The sequence below is a fragment of the Entelurus aequoreus genome, linkage group LG16, assembly GCF_033978785.1.
Source record: "Entelurus aequoreus isolate RoL-2023_Sb linkage group LG16, RoL_Eaeq_v1.1, whole genome shotgun sequence".
NCBI classification, from domain to species: domain Eukaryota; kingdom Metazoa; phylum Chordata; class Actinopteri; order Syngnathiformes; family Syngnathidae; genus Entelurus; species Entelurus aequoreus.
Window position 1 is genome coordinate 44,356,491 of NC_084746.1, and position 14,331 is coordinate 44,370,821.

The window sequence follows — 14,331 nt, forward strand, 5'->3', positions numbered from 1 at the left end:
GACAGTCAACACATTCTGTAGACAGGTTGGCACGACTTAATATTCACTTTTGTCCCACCACTGGTCCATTCATTGGCACGAAATACAAGAGAATTGAAAATGAGCGGACATTCTTAAAAGACAACAAATATAGGTCAAAAGGTCAGAAATTCTACAACATTTGAATTTATCTGGAGGAAATTTGAGGACAACCGGTTTTTAATACAGGTAGAAGGACAAATGGGGCGGCAGGTCCATGAAGTGACTCACTAAATCCACATCTCATTTCTTTTATTGAACAAGCACCGGAGACATTCTGAAGTACTTTGGTGACTCACTGCACGCCTCGCGAAACACAAGCGGCTGAAACAAAAACTCCAGGAGCAAACGTTGACAGGTGTCAGTCAAGTTGCCGTGTTGATGTGACTCCTTGTCAGTCACTGGAACACAGCGGAGGGAGCAAGAGGCGCCGAGTGGGCGAAGAGCAGAAAGGATCTTCGACATAAAAAGAGCTTGTCAGGTGACGAGGGAATAGCAAAGGTAACTAACTGCCTCCTTCAGGTTGCCAGGCGGATCACAGGAAGTGGCTGAGGAGGGAAGATGTTAAAGTGCCTCACGTGTGACTCACTTTGTGTCTGATGCCTCGCAGCATGAACATGTCAGTGATGACGTTTATTCTCACCTTTTGGAGCTCTTCTTGACTGCTGAACGTACACCTGCTGTTCACATCTGGAAGAGCACAATTTGAGTCCACCTTTAATTATGTGGAAGTACGGTCATTACCGCATTATACCCAAAGTTGGTTCCAATGATTTGACCCTCTCGTGTGGCTAAATGTGTCATCAGTATGATAACACTTGAATTTTATTTACAGTTTAGTTAAACAATATTCATTATTAATTTATTTTAGCACAACATATTTAGCACAAATAAGTTATCTTCTTCCCACTCCCTTTCAGGCAAAACTGGACAATCATGCATTACATACTATACATTACATTTTGCACTATATTAATTTATATTATTATGTGTTGTCAACTTTGTACTTTTTTATGTAATTGCCTGAAATGAATAAATTAATTAAATTTAAAAAAAAAAATGAAAATGTGCAGTATGTAAATTAGTTTTTCATCAGTCCCTTTTTGTGCCGTATATTTGATCATGACTTGTATTGTTAATCAGCCTGACCTAAGCCTAAGGTTTATGTGAAGTGAAGTGAAGTGAATTATATTTGTAGAACCTATTGTCCATTGCACCGTTCGCCCAGGTTGAGTTTTTCCTTGCCCTGATGTGGGATCTGAGCCGAGGATGCCGTTGTGGCTTGTGCAGCTCTTTGAGACAATCGTGATTTAGGGCTATATAAGTAAACATTGATTGATTGATTTATATTGCGCTTTTTCTCTAGTGACTCAAAGCGCTTTACATAGTGAAACCCAATATCTAAGTTACATTTAAACCAGTGTGGGTGGCACTGGGAGCAAGGTGGGTAAAGTGTCTTGCCCATGGACACAACGGCAGTGACTAGGACGGCGTAAGCGGGGATCGAACCTGGAACCCTCAAGTTGCTGGCACGGCCACTCTACCAACCGAGCTATACCGATTAACACATGGTTTCTTATCATAAAGAACAAGAGTAAGATTACTAATTCATTGTTAATATTTCAATGGGCCTTTCTGCAGTGGAAAAGTTGGCCCTCGGGGTAAGAACCCAGATGTATCGATTAGTTTGTTCGATTAATCCAGGAATCGGACAAAACACGAACTTGCAGCTCGTTTTTGCAATTGTGGCTGCCCTCGAAGGGCTGCTTGTAACAGTGAATAATATGAGCACAATAGTCTTGTTATACAATTTGCATAGGAAACCTATTTTGTTAATTTGATGTTTTTACTAACATATTGATGGCTAATTTGCTCTGAAATCGTAAGGTGACGAGAGTATATTTATTTTTCATAACCAAAAAGTATTCTTGGAACACCTTGTCACCTGATCAGATACTATTAAAGTGGAGAACATACAGTATGTGTTTACATTTGTACATTTTTCTCTCAAAATTGAACGATCAAATACATTAAGGCAGAAATAATTTCCAGCTTTTTGCAGTCCACATAACTGACATGGCAGGCCACCTTAAATAACGTGGTGGGCGAGGCTAACCCTTGAGTCACCAAAAAAACTGACCTTTTTTTGCATTTTTTTTCCATCTTCAACAAATCAGTTCAAATGAATGGTTAGAGGGGTACAATTTGGCCGCATAGTTTTGAAGAAGTGTTTCTTTAAAATGGCATCACAACACTTGTTGCAAAGTTCTACCAAATAAGACATAATTTGCAGCTGTTACATATACTGTAATATTCCATCTATCCATCCATTTTCTACCGCTTATTCCCTTCGGGGTCGCGGGGGGCGCTGGAGCCTATCTCAGCTACAAATCGGGCGGAAGGCGGGGTACACCCTGGACAAGTCGCCACCTCATTGCAGGGCCAACACAGATAAACAGACAACATTCACACTCACATTCACACACTAGGGCCAATTTTAGTGTTGCCAATCAACCTATCCCCAGGTGCATGTCTTTGGAGGTGGGAGGAAGCCGGAGTAACCGGAGGGAACCCACGCAGTCACGGGGAGGACATGCAAACTCCACACAGAAAGATCCCGAGGCCGGGATTGAACTCACGACTACTCAGGACCTTCGTATTGTGAGGCAGATGCACTAACCCCTCTGCCACCATGCTGCCCTTATACTGTAATATTGTACATGGTAATTGGGATTTGTTATATATTGTATATAGAGATGTCCGATAATATCTGCCTGCCGATATTATCGGCTGATAAATACTTTAAAATGTAATATCGGAAATTAGCGGTATCGTTTTTTTTTTAAAATTTTTATTATTATATTTTTTTTATTAAATCAACATTAAAAAACAAAAGATACACTTAGAATTAGTACACCAACCCAAAAAACCTCCCTCCCCCATTTACACTCATTCGCACAAAAGGGTTGTTTCTTTCTGTTATTAATATTCTGGTTCCTACATTATATATCAATATAGATCAATACAGTCTGCAAGGGATACAGTCCGTAAGCACACATGATTGTGCGTGCTGCTGGTCCACTAATTGTACTAACCTTTAACAGTTAATTTTACTAGTTAATTACTAGTTTCTATGTAACTGTTTTTATATTGTTTTACTTTCTTTTTTATTCAAGAAAATGTTTTTAATTAATTTATCTTATTTTATTTTTTTATTTTTAAAAAAAAAGGATCTTATCTTCACCATACCTGGTTGTCCAAATTAGACATAATAATGTGTGAATTCCACGACTGTATATATCAGTATCGGTTGATATTGGTATTGGTAATTAAGGGTTTGGTCAATATCGGAATAACGGATATCGGCAAAAAGCCATTATCAAACATCCCTAATTGTATATATTATATAAAAATATGATATAATATACTAATATAATATATCAGTATATATTATATACTGTATATATAATATGTAAATATTACATATATGTTATATTGCTACTATGGTACATTTTTGGTCTACTTTGTACCTTTTGTTTTCGCCCTCTTATTGTGCCCTTGTGTGCATTATCCTTTCCATCCTTACCCTTTCCATCCTTTGTAACTGAGCTACTGTGTGGAACAATTTCCCTTGTGGATCAATAACGTTTGTTTAAGTCTAATGTCTAAGTCTATAATCACTTACTGCACATTTAGCCCCTTTGCCCATTTTGGTTGCCTTCGCTTAGGAGGCCTAAAATAGTTTTAAATTAACTCGACTCAGAGGTTAAATGACATGACGGGCTATGTTAAATGATGCGGCGGGCCACATTATTAATGTGGCGTGCAACGTTAAATGACATTGCGGACCAAGTTAAATGATGTGGCGGGCCAGATTTGGTCCCCTGGCCTTGGATTTTACTTTGTGGTTTATAACTTCAATGTTTAGTTTAGGGGAAATAGTTGAAATAAACATTACCTTATCTAATCTTTTTTTATTTTATTTATTTTTTTCCATGCGGAACCTATGTCCGCAAATTTAAAGTTCCGGGCACTTTCATTAGTTAGACTTATTAGACGATTCATCAAAACTCCAGAATATAAATTAAAGCTTGTTTTCTAATCAAAGTAATTGATTTAAATGATGACATGAAATTCAATACCATTGATCCCTGATTTAGCCCAATAAATACCACAAGAACAATAAGATCTATGTCATAATTTAAACAAAGTAAGATATAAATGGAGTAGGTTATAAACAGCATAAGTTAATAGGAATACAATGGAAATAGAACATTTAATGAATAGAATAAAATGTGATTCTGTAATGTAATTACAGCAGACCACACCAAATAAATGCCCGGTTCAGCACAGTTGGGACACACAAAGAACACTTTGTAGGGATGGGGGGTGCGTAAAAAGAACCCCCTTAGAGATATATGAATATATAAATCTTTATATATCTACAAATATAATATATTTGTAGATATATAAAGATTTGTATTTACAACATTAATAATATATACATACTATGCAAATATAAAAAAGGTAAGCTTTTATTTTATTTATTTATTTTTTGTATTTTTTGTTTGTAATTGTTTTTAATCGTCATTATTTACTTCAGGTTATTACAGTATTTCTCTATATACGTATTTATTAATTTTTTTTAATTAATTTTCCCCAAGGGGGCACATTTCAATTTCTTACACACACTTGTTATTACATATGTTGACCAGAGGGGGAGCACGTCAAATTTTTACACACACTTGTTATGTCACATGTTGACCAGAGGGGGAGCACTTTTAAAACCGACACTCCGTCAATTTGAAAAATCCCTCCTTTTTGGGAGCAACCTAATTTGGATAGATTTCACCACCAGGGGTGCAAATGAGACAATCTCTATTCGATGCAATTGTTTTCCGGTATATGGGACCATGATTTGGGTCCTAACTTGTTCACCGGTCCTCCTTGTGGAGCGGTATAACTCGGTTGGTAGAGTGGCCGTGCCAGCAACTTGAGAGTTCCAGGTTCGATTCCCGCTTCCGCCACCCTAGTCACTGCCGTTGTGTCCTTGGGCAAGACGCTTTACCCACCTGCTTACTTGTTTAAATGTAACTTAGATATTGGGTTTCACTATGTAAAAAGCACTTTGAGTCACTAGAGAAAAGCGCTATATAAATAGAATTCACTACATAATGCAGCCCTTTGAGACACTTGTGATTTAGGGCTATATAAATAAACATTGATTGATTGATTGAATTCACTTGTTGATGTCTCAAGAAAAGTAGAAATACAAGAACACACACACATACTGGTTATCATTTGGAATGGGGACCAAGTTTTTGATCATCACTTGTGGTGACCACCCTTTCTACAAGTTGTGGAGGCATAAACATTTTTGGTAAAATGGCCACTGCCCAGTTAGCTCATACACGACTTTAAATCTCTGGATTGATGAAGTAATGTGCTGATCATTCTTACTGGGGACCCTGGGGAAAAAGAGTTAATATGGTTCATGGGGACCAAATTTAAATAATTTTGCATAATTCACACAAATTTGTACGTGACTACTGAGGACCATTTAAAAAAAAACAAAAAACAACTTCAAATGAAATATGACATGATCCTCAGAATACAGCACTACAGCTGTCCTCTTATAGGAAGTTTCACCACTTAAATGTTCAAGCAAATCCTGCATCTTCTGTGACATTACTGAAAACTGCTATTTAGCAGTAATGAAGTTGTCTGCAACTCCAACTACCATATATAGAAGGATGGAAAATTCTGAATGTGAATCATACCTTAAGGTAATAATGTTTTATAATCATGCTGTATGAAAATGTCATCCTAAGGAACACTAAACCTGATTTTGTTTTTGGAAAAATACATTAGTTTTAACTAAGGATGGATACCATACAGAATCACAGTACTATTAATGCCAGGATAACAAATGTCTCACACTCAAACTAACCAGTAAACATGTTTTATGGGCCAAAGCTTAAAAATCACGTAGGCATCTTCAGAATGGATCTGACTATCATTTAAAAAGGTTTCCCTTTTGGGGACCTGTTTTTTTGTCCCCATACCGTCAGAGGTCCCCTAAAGGCATACTTGCCAACCCTCCCGTTTTTAGCGGGAGAATCCCGTTATTCAGCGCCTCTCCCGACAACCTCCCGGCAGAGATTTTCTCCCGACAAACTCCCGGTATTCAGCCGGAGCTGGAGGCCACGCCCCCTCCAGCTCAATGCGGACCTGAGACTGAGTGGGGACAGCCTATTCTCACGTCCGCTTTCCCACACTATAAATACGCTTGCAAGTTCCAAAACGAATGGAAACAAGAATTTCAGTTCATCCAGGACAGTTCGAAGGGGAAGGTGTATGTTGCCTGTAAACATGTAGAACAGACTTCTCCATTGAACACGGTGGCCGAAATGATTTCTCAGTCATGAACGTAGAAGTTAAACAGGACAATACTGCCATCTAATGGATAGATAATTCAAGTATTTCTTTTATGTAAATAAAATAAATATATATATATAGCTAGAATTCACTGAAAGTCAAGTATTTCATACATATATATATATATATATACAATATATATATATATATATATATATATATATATATATATATATATATATATATATATATATATATATATATATATATATATATATATATATATATATATATATATATATATATATATATATATATACAATTTTGTGGAATAGCCTTCATTTCTAAGAACAAGAATAGACTGTCGAGTTTCAGATGAAAGTTCTCTTTTTCTGGCCATTTTGAGCGTTTAATTGATCCCACAAATGTGATGCTCCAGAAACTCAATCTGCTCAAAGGAAGGTCAGTTTTGTAGCTTCTGTAACGAGCTAAACTGTTTTCAGATGTGTGAACATGATTGCACAAGGGTTTTCTAATCATCAATTAGCCTTCTGAGCCAATGAGCAAACACATTGTACCATTAGAACACTGGAGTGATAGTTGCTGGAAATGGGCCTCTATACACCTATGTAGATATTGCACCAAAAACCAGACATTTGCAGCTAGAATAGTCATTTACCACATTAGCAATGTATAGAGTGTATTTCTTTAAAGTTAAGACTAGTTTAAAGTTATCTTCATTGAAAAGTACAGTGCTTTTCCTTCAAAAATAAGGACATTTCAATGTGACCCCAAACTTTTGAACGGTAGTGTATATATATATACTCAAGTTGGTGAATTCTAGCGGTAAATAACCACGCCCCCCCCCCCCCCCCCCCCACTCCACCTCCCGATATTGGAGGTCTCAAGGTTGGCAAGTATGCCTAAAGGTGACTGTGTAAACAGAGCGATGTCCCCATTAAGTATCATTGCCAGAACACACACACACACACACACACACACACACACACACACACACACACACACACACACACACACACACACACACACACACACACACACACACACACACACACACACACACACACACACACACACACACACACACACACACACACACATCCTCTGACAGTGGCTAGCGCTAACAAGGTCAAGGCCGCCAATAAAGCTCTCAAATCTGCGACAAAGACTACAACTTTTACGACCTCCTCTAACTGTCGAATGCATCGCGCTGCAGTTTTGGATGATTTGCTATCAACAGCAGCTGGACTTCTCTTCAACCTAACCTGCTGATGTTTGCTAAATGAAGTCCGAACCACAATTTTCATATTGTAAATGCACCTGGACTGACCTTCTGTTTTCTTCCTGACAGAGCTTTTGTCTTCGGAGCCGCGGTGATAGATGTTACCATGTGTGGGAGGACATCACAGGGACGTCGCCTCTCGAGAGGTTAGTGCATGATGGACTCAGACAGTAGACAAGAGGTCACACGGAAGGTCCAAGTCCGATTGCCTCCGATATCCATGAAGACAAAGGAGTCCAAACTTCAGGCACACATACTGTAAAATCAAAGGATGGTCATTTTGAGGTTTTCACAGACCAAAGGATACGCTAACAAGTAATATTGATTATGGATGTCCCAATCCGATATTGTTATCAAATACACTGTATGTTCAACGACGAGTTTCAGATGATATCGGTTTGCATCTAAACTCTCCGATACAAATTTTGATAAAAGCAGTCCTGCAGCGCGTTTACTTGTACAAAGCTGGGCAGCCAGTTAACATCTAAATGTCCTCCAATCAGCGCACACGGTAAGTAATTTCTTGTATTTTAGTCATGGCAAGCTATAGATTACTACGAGCTTGCCGCTACACAACAGTTAAGCACACAATAGCACACAATACACAAAAGCTAGACCAACATAAGACATGTGCTTAATTCAGTGCTTCTCAAATATTTTATGTTGCGTCCCCCCTTGGAAGAAGATAATATTTTGACTATTTTTGTCAGGTTCAAACACTGATGACATCTATTAAACAAATAATTAAACAGAAACATAATACAATTTGGCTCAATTTGAGGAGAAACGTCTGGGCTGTACTCTTGCACAGTCTCAAGCACGCTCTTGCGAAAGATTGTACGCCTTCTCTTTTATTTGGACTTTCCCTGATTACATGGCAAAAGCTGTTTCTAAGGGACGTGGGTCGTAAACAGCCATCGCCTTTTGTTAAAGAACAGTTCAAAGAAAAGGTCGTAAAAGAGTTCACAGAAAAGGTCGCCTTGAGGGAGGTCCTGCTTCCTCTTCGCTTTGTAGTTCTTGGGTCAAGACAATATCTTTCTGTTGATTACAATACATGAAAGAAACAGAACACCTTCATGTTGCTTCCCATCCTACACAGTGGAGTTTTACAAGCCTTCTTCTTGGTAGGTTCAAAGACAGCTTTTGTCTTCTCGCCGGGAACTCATTTCAACACAACGCTTTGTGATAACTTCGATACAATTATTCTGACAATTTTGACCACTTTGACTATAAGTACTATATTTTCTAAATACAATTGTTAACTATATCACTGCATAATATTGTAAGCTTACTAACATTAAAGGAAATAACACACTGGTCTTTCCTTATCTCCCACCGTGGTTACAGTAAAGGCAAGTGCTACATACACTTCATCATATTCTGGTATGGCAAAAAAAAAGCATGTTCCCCGAGGTCACACGCGCCCCCCCTGGTATCGCACAGCGCCACCCCCCCCGCCCACTATTTGAGAAGGGCTGGCTTAATTGAACAATATAACAATTTAAAACAGCACATTTTTCAAAATAAACAAGCATAATAAAAAAATCCAGTTGCATAGTACTTACACATGCAAAGTCTCCAAGGCACATGTGTATTGGAAAGTATCCAGTAACAAGTGTGTCTGCATCATCCCAACTCTTTTGCGCCATGAGCTTGACTTAATCAATATTGTAGCCACCAAGTGTCACCAAAAACAATTATCGCTCCACTTCAATTTCAAGACAGCATAAGTCCATTCCGGAAAGTAATAACAATTAGGTTAGTGTTTTCCATACCTGCCATTGTTTTCTGTTTGAGAAATTTTACTTGATCAAATTTTGTTCTAACATTCCACACTACAAAACCCCAAACTCAAAACCAGTGAAGTTAGCACGTTTTGTAAATCGTAAATAAAAACAGAATACAGAAATTTGCAAATCCTTTTCAACTTATATTCAACTGAATAGACTGCAAAGACAAGATATTTAATGTTCAAACTGAGAAACTAAATGTTATTTTTGCAAATGATCATTAACTTAGAATTTAATGGCAGCAACACATTGCAAAAAAGTTGGCACGGGGGCATTTTTACCACTGTGTTACATGGCCTTTCCTTTTAACAACACTCAGTAAATGTTTGGGAACTGAGGAGACCAATTTTTGAAGCTTTTCAGGTGGAATTCTTTCCCATTCTTGCTTGATGTACAGCTTAAGTTGTTCAACAGTCCGGGGTCTCAGTTGTAGTATTTAAGGCTTCATATTGCGCCACACATTTTCAATGGGAGACAGGTCTGGACTACAGGCAGGCCAGTCTAGTACCTGCACTCTTTTACTATGAAGCCACGCTGTTGTAACACGTGGCTTGGCATTGTCTTGCTGAAATAAGCAGGGGCGTCCATGATAACGTTGCTTGGATGGCAACATATGTTGCTCCAAAACCTGTTTGTACCTTTCAGCTTTTGAACTTTGTGCCTAGAACAATCCGGATGGTTAATTTCCTCTTTGGTCCGGAGGACACGACGTCCACAGTTTCCAAAAACAATTTGAAATATGGACTCGTCAGACCACAGATCACTTTTCCGTTTTGCATCAGTCCATCTTAGATGAGGTCGGGCCCAGCGAAGCCGGCAGCGTTTCTGGGTGTTGTTGATAAATGGCTTTGGCTTTGCATAGTAGAATATTAACTTGCGCTTACAGATGTAGCGCCGTACTGTAGTTACTGACAGTGGTTTTCTGAAGTGTTCCTGAGTCCATGTGGTGATATCCTTTACACACTGATGTCACTTTTTGATGCAGTACAGCCTCAGGGATCGAAGATCCGTAATATCATCGCTTACGTGCAGTGATTTCTCCAGATTCTCTGAACCTTTTGATGATATTACGAACCGTAGATAGTGAAATCCCTAAATTCCTTGGAAAAAGCTCATTGAGAAATGTTGTTCTTAAACTGTTCAACAATTTTCTCACACATTTGTTGACAAAGTGGTGACCCTCGCCCCATCCTTGTTTGTGAATGACTGAGCATTTCATGGAAGCTGCTTTTATACCCAATCATGGCACCCACCTGTTCCCAATTTGCCTGTTCACCTGTGGGATGTTCCAAATAAGTGTTTGATGAGCCTTCCTTAACTTTCTCAGTCTTTTTTGCCACTTGCGCCAGCTTTTTGAAACATGTTGCAGGCATCAAATTCCAAATGAGCAAAAAAATAACAACGTTTACCAGTTCGAACGTTAAGTATCTTGTCTTTGCAGTCTATTCAATTGAATATAGGTTGAAAATGATTTGCAAATCTTTGTATTCTGTTTTTATATTTACAATTTACACAACGTGCAAACTTCACTGGTTTTGGGTTTTGTAGTAAAAGTATGTACTGTGATTCGTGCTTATATCGTACTGTATATATATACTCGGCCAATATTCAAGGCTCCATTAATGGTACCGTATCAGAAGTGAAAAAGTTGACAGTTGTTCTTAGAGATGTCCGATAATATCGGACTGCCGATATTATCGGCTGATAAATGCTTTAAAATGTGGTATTGGAAATTATCGGTATCGGTTTCAAAAAGTAAAATTTGTGACTTTTTTAAACGCCGCTGTACGGAGTGGTACACGGAAGTAGGGAGAAGTACAGAGCGCCAATGAACCTTAAAGGCACTGCCTTTGTGTGCCGGCCCAATCACATAATACCTATGGCTTTTCACACACACAAGTGAATGCAAGGCATACTTGGTCAACAGCCATACAGGTCACACTGAGGGTGGACGTACAAGCAACTTTAACACTGTTACAAATATGCGCTACACTGTGAACCCACACCAAACAAGAATGACAAACACATTTCGGGAGAACATCCGCACCGTAACACAACATAAACACAACAGAACAAATACCCAGAACCCCTTGCAGCACTAACTCTTACGGGATGCTACAATATACACCCCCCGCTACTCCTCAGCTCAACCCCGCCCACCTCAACCTCCTCATGCTCTCTCAGGGAGAGCATGTCCCAAATTCCAAGCTGCTGTTTTGAGGCATGTTGAAAAAAAATCATGCACTTTGTGACTTCAATAATAAATATGGCAGTGCCATGTTGGCATTTTTTTCCATAACTTGAGTTGATTTATTTTGGAAAACCTTGTTTCATTGTTTAATGCATCACAACAAAATTAGGCATACTAATGTGTTAATTCCACCACTGTATATGTCGGTATCGGTTGATATCGGAATCGGTAATGAAGAGTTGGACAATATCGGAATATCGGAAAAAAAGACATTATCGGACATCTCTAGTTGTGGCAAAGTGTTTCATTGTTGTTATAATTACAGTATATTTGATTGATCAATTTTATGTTCACATTATGTCCCAGGCCATTAAAAAAATCAAGCTTTAGTGGATTCCTGTACACGAGTACAAAGTACAAAGCATTTCTGCTGCTGGATTAGGCCTCACTTTTTTCTGAGCGTGTTGAAATGTTAGTAAAATGTTTACTAGCTGCCCACGTTGGGTCAAAGTGTCGACATCGGTGAAAGGTTCTAGTGTGTCCGCCTCACCAGGATGGAAACGATACATTAACACACCACCACACCGAGGCAAAACAAATAAGCAAATGTTGGAGACGTCACCTTTTGGGTCCCTTGACCCGGGACCCTCCCCTGGTCCCGCTGCAGGGACAAAGCCCGCTTCTATACAGATCTGGTCCAGGCGAGCGCTAGGTGGCCTCCATAGTGTCATCAGAGCAAAGTAAAGGGGGGCTTATTGATGGATAGGGGGGTGTGGGAACCGGGACCTCCGAGCCCCCACCGTGTCCACTTGTGCAGCAGCAATTTGCAATGCAGATGGTGCGCTGGCGAGCTCACTTTTGGAAAGGCCTGCACAAAGAAGACGGCGCTGATGGCAAATGTCATTCTCATTTTGATTCTTGACCCCCTGCTTTTCCAGAACCGCGCCTCCACTCCATTGTGCTCTTCCCCGGCGGGCCGCGCTCCTCTTGTCGTTAGTGGGGTGGGGGGGGGGGGGGGGAAAGTGCAGCGCTCCTTTCACGCCGACCGTCGTTCACACAATGCGGCTGTGAGGAATAAGAAAGACGGAAAATTAGCGTTGGAAATTCCCTCCTCTGTGGGCTAAGGAGCCAGCGTTGTTAACTGTGAACCTCCTTTGTGGCAACATTCTAATTTGTCACTAAGCCATTTAGTGGCACTGGTGGCGGCAACATAAATGGATAAAAAAAACAAATAACAAAAGGCGACTGGTGGTCATACTCCTGAAGAGCAGAAAGAAAATACATGTCAACTCAGACATGCACGACCTGGGAATGTCGGCCCCATGATGCAATTCAGCACCTTGCTGACTTTCCAGGATGGGAAATACTTTAAGATTGACATATTTCCCAGTGGCAATATGGCCTGTAGTCCTACTCTCAAACTTAAGAATAAAAGCTTTTTATCAACGTTCTTAAGTCTAAGAATCACTCCTACTCTCCACGATATTTAAGAGACCTTCAGAGGTGGCTTAAGTGGTTAGGAGTTGCCAGCAGGGGATGGATGGATCAAACGGTATCGTTTAGACAGAGCGGGTATTATTTTTGTCACAGATTTAATACTTTTCGATTCCTTGTTGATTTCTGCATGTGTCTGCAGTGGGCTAGTATATATAGAGCCACCCACACCAGTTTCAAATTAGTTGCCTAATTAATGAATTGGAAAGAACATTTTATGAGAGTAGCGTATGTGTGTGGCCGTGAGGTGAGTGATGTCAGTGAGTGTGCGGGCGAGAGAATAGAGGGAGCGGTAGCGTGAGTGCCGACGGGGACTAGTTTGTTTTGTATTATTTTGTAGTTTATTGTCAAAATATACACTCCCATTGTCCACTTAAATATTTCCAAGATATTTCTTTATTCTTAGACAACGGATTCCCTTCCGTGATTGGTCATTTCTATGGACACAGAAATGACGTCACCTAAAATTCCGTTTACGGCACATAGTAATGTCGTAATTCAGCTCTGAGTGTGACACTTAAGATTCAGTCCTACACTTCGCTGAAAGTGTGAGTAAGACGCTTGATAACTAACTTTTAAGTGCAGCTTTCAGCGAAGAATTTATTTACTCTTAAGTCAACTCTTAGCAGACTTCTTAGGAGTAATTCTAAGAAGCTTGATAAGTACGGCCCCTGATCTCTATAATGCGATGTATATTGCATACATACAGTACATATATTTGATAGAATCATTTCCAAACAGGTTACCAAGGCTTCTAATAATTGATCATTTAAAATATGTGATAATAAAGCATAAAATGCACCGCATAATATTTGAGTAAGGTTGTCCCGATACCAATATTTTGGTACCGGTAAAGGTACCAAAATATATCTCTATACTTATCGATACTTTTCTAAATACAAACCCCGTTTCCATATGAGTTGGGAAATTGTGTTAGATGTAAATATAAACGGAATACAATGATTTGCAAATCCTTTTCAACCCATATTCAATTGAATGCACTACAAAGACAAGATATTTGATGTTCAAACTCATAAACTTTGTTTTTTTTTGCAAATAATAATTAACTTAGAATTTCATGGCTGCAAAACGTGCCAAAGTAGTTGGGAAAGGGCATGTTCACCACTGTGTTACATGGCCTTTCCTTTTAACAACAC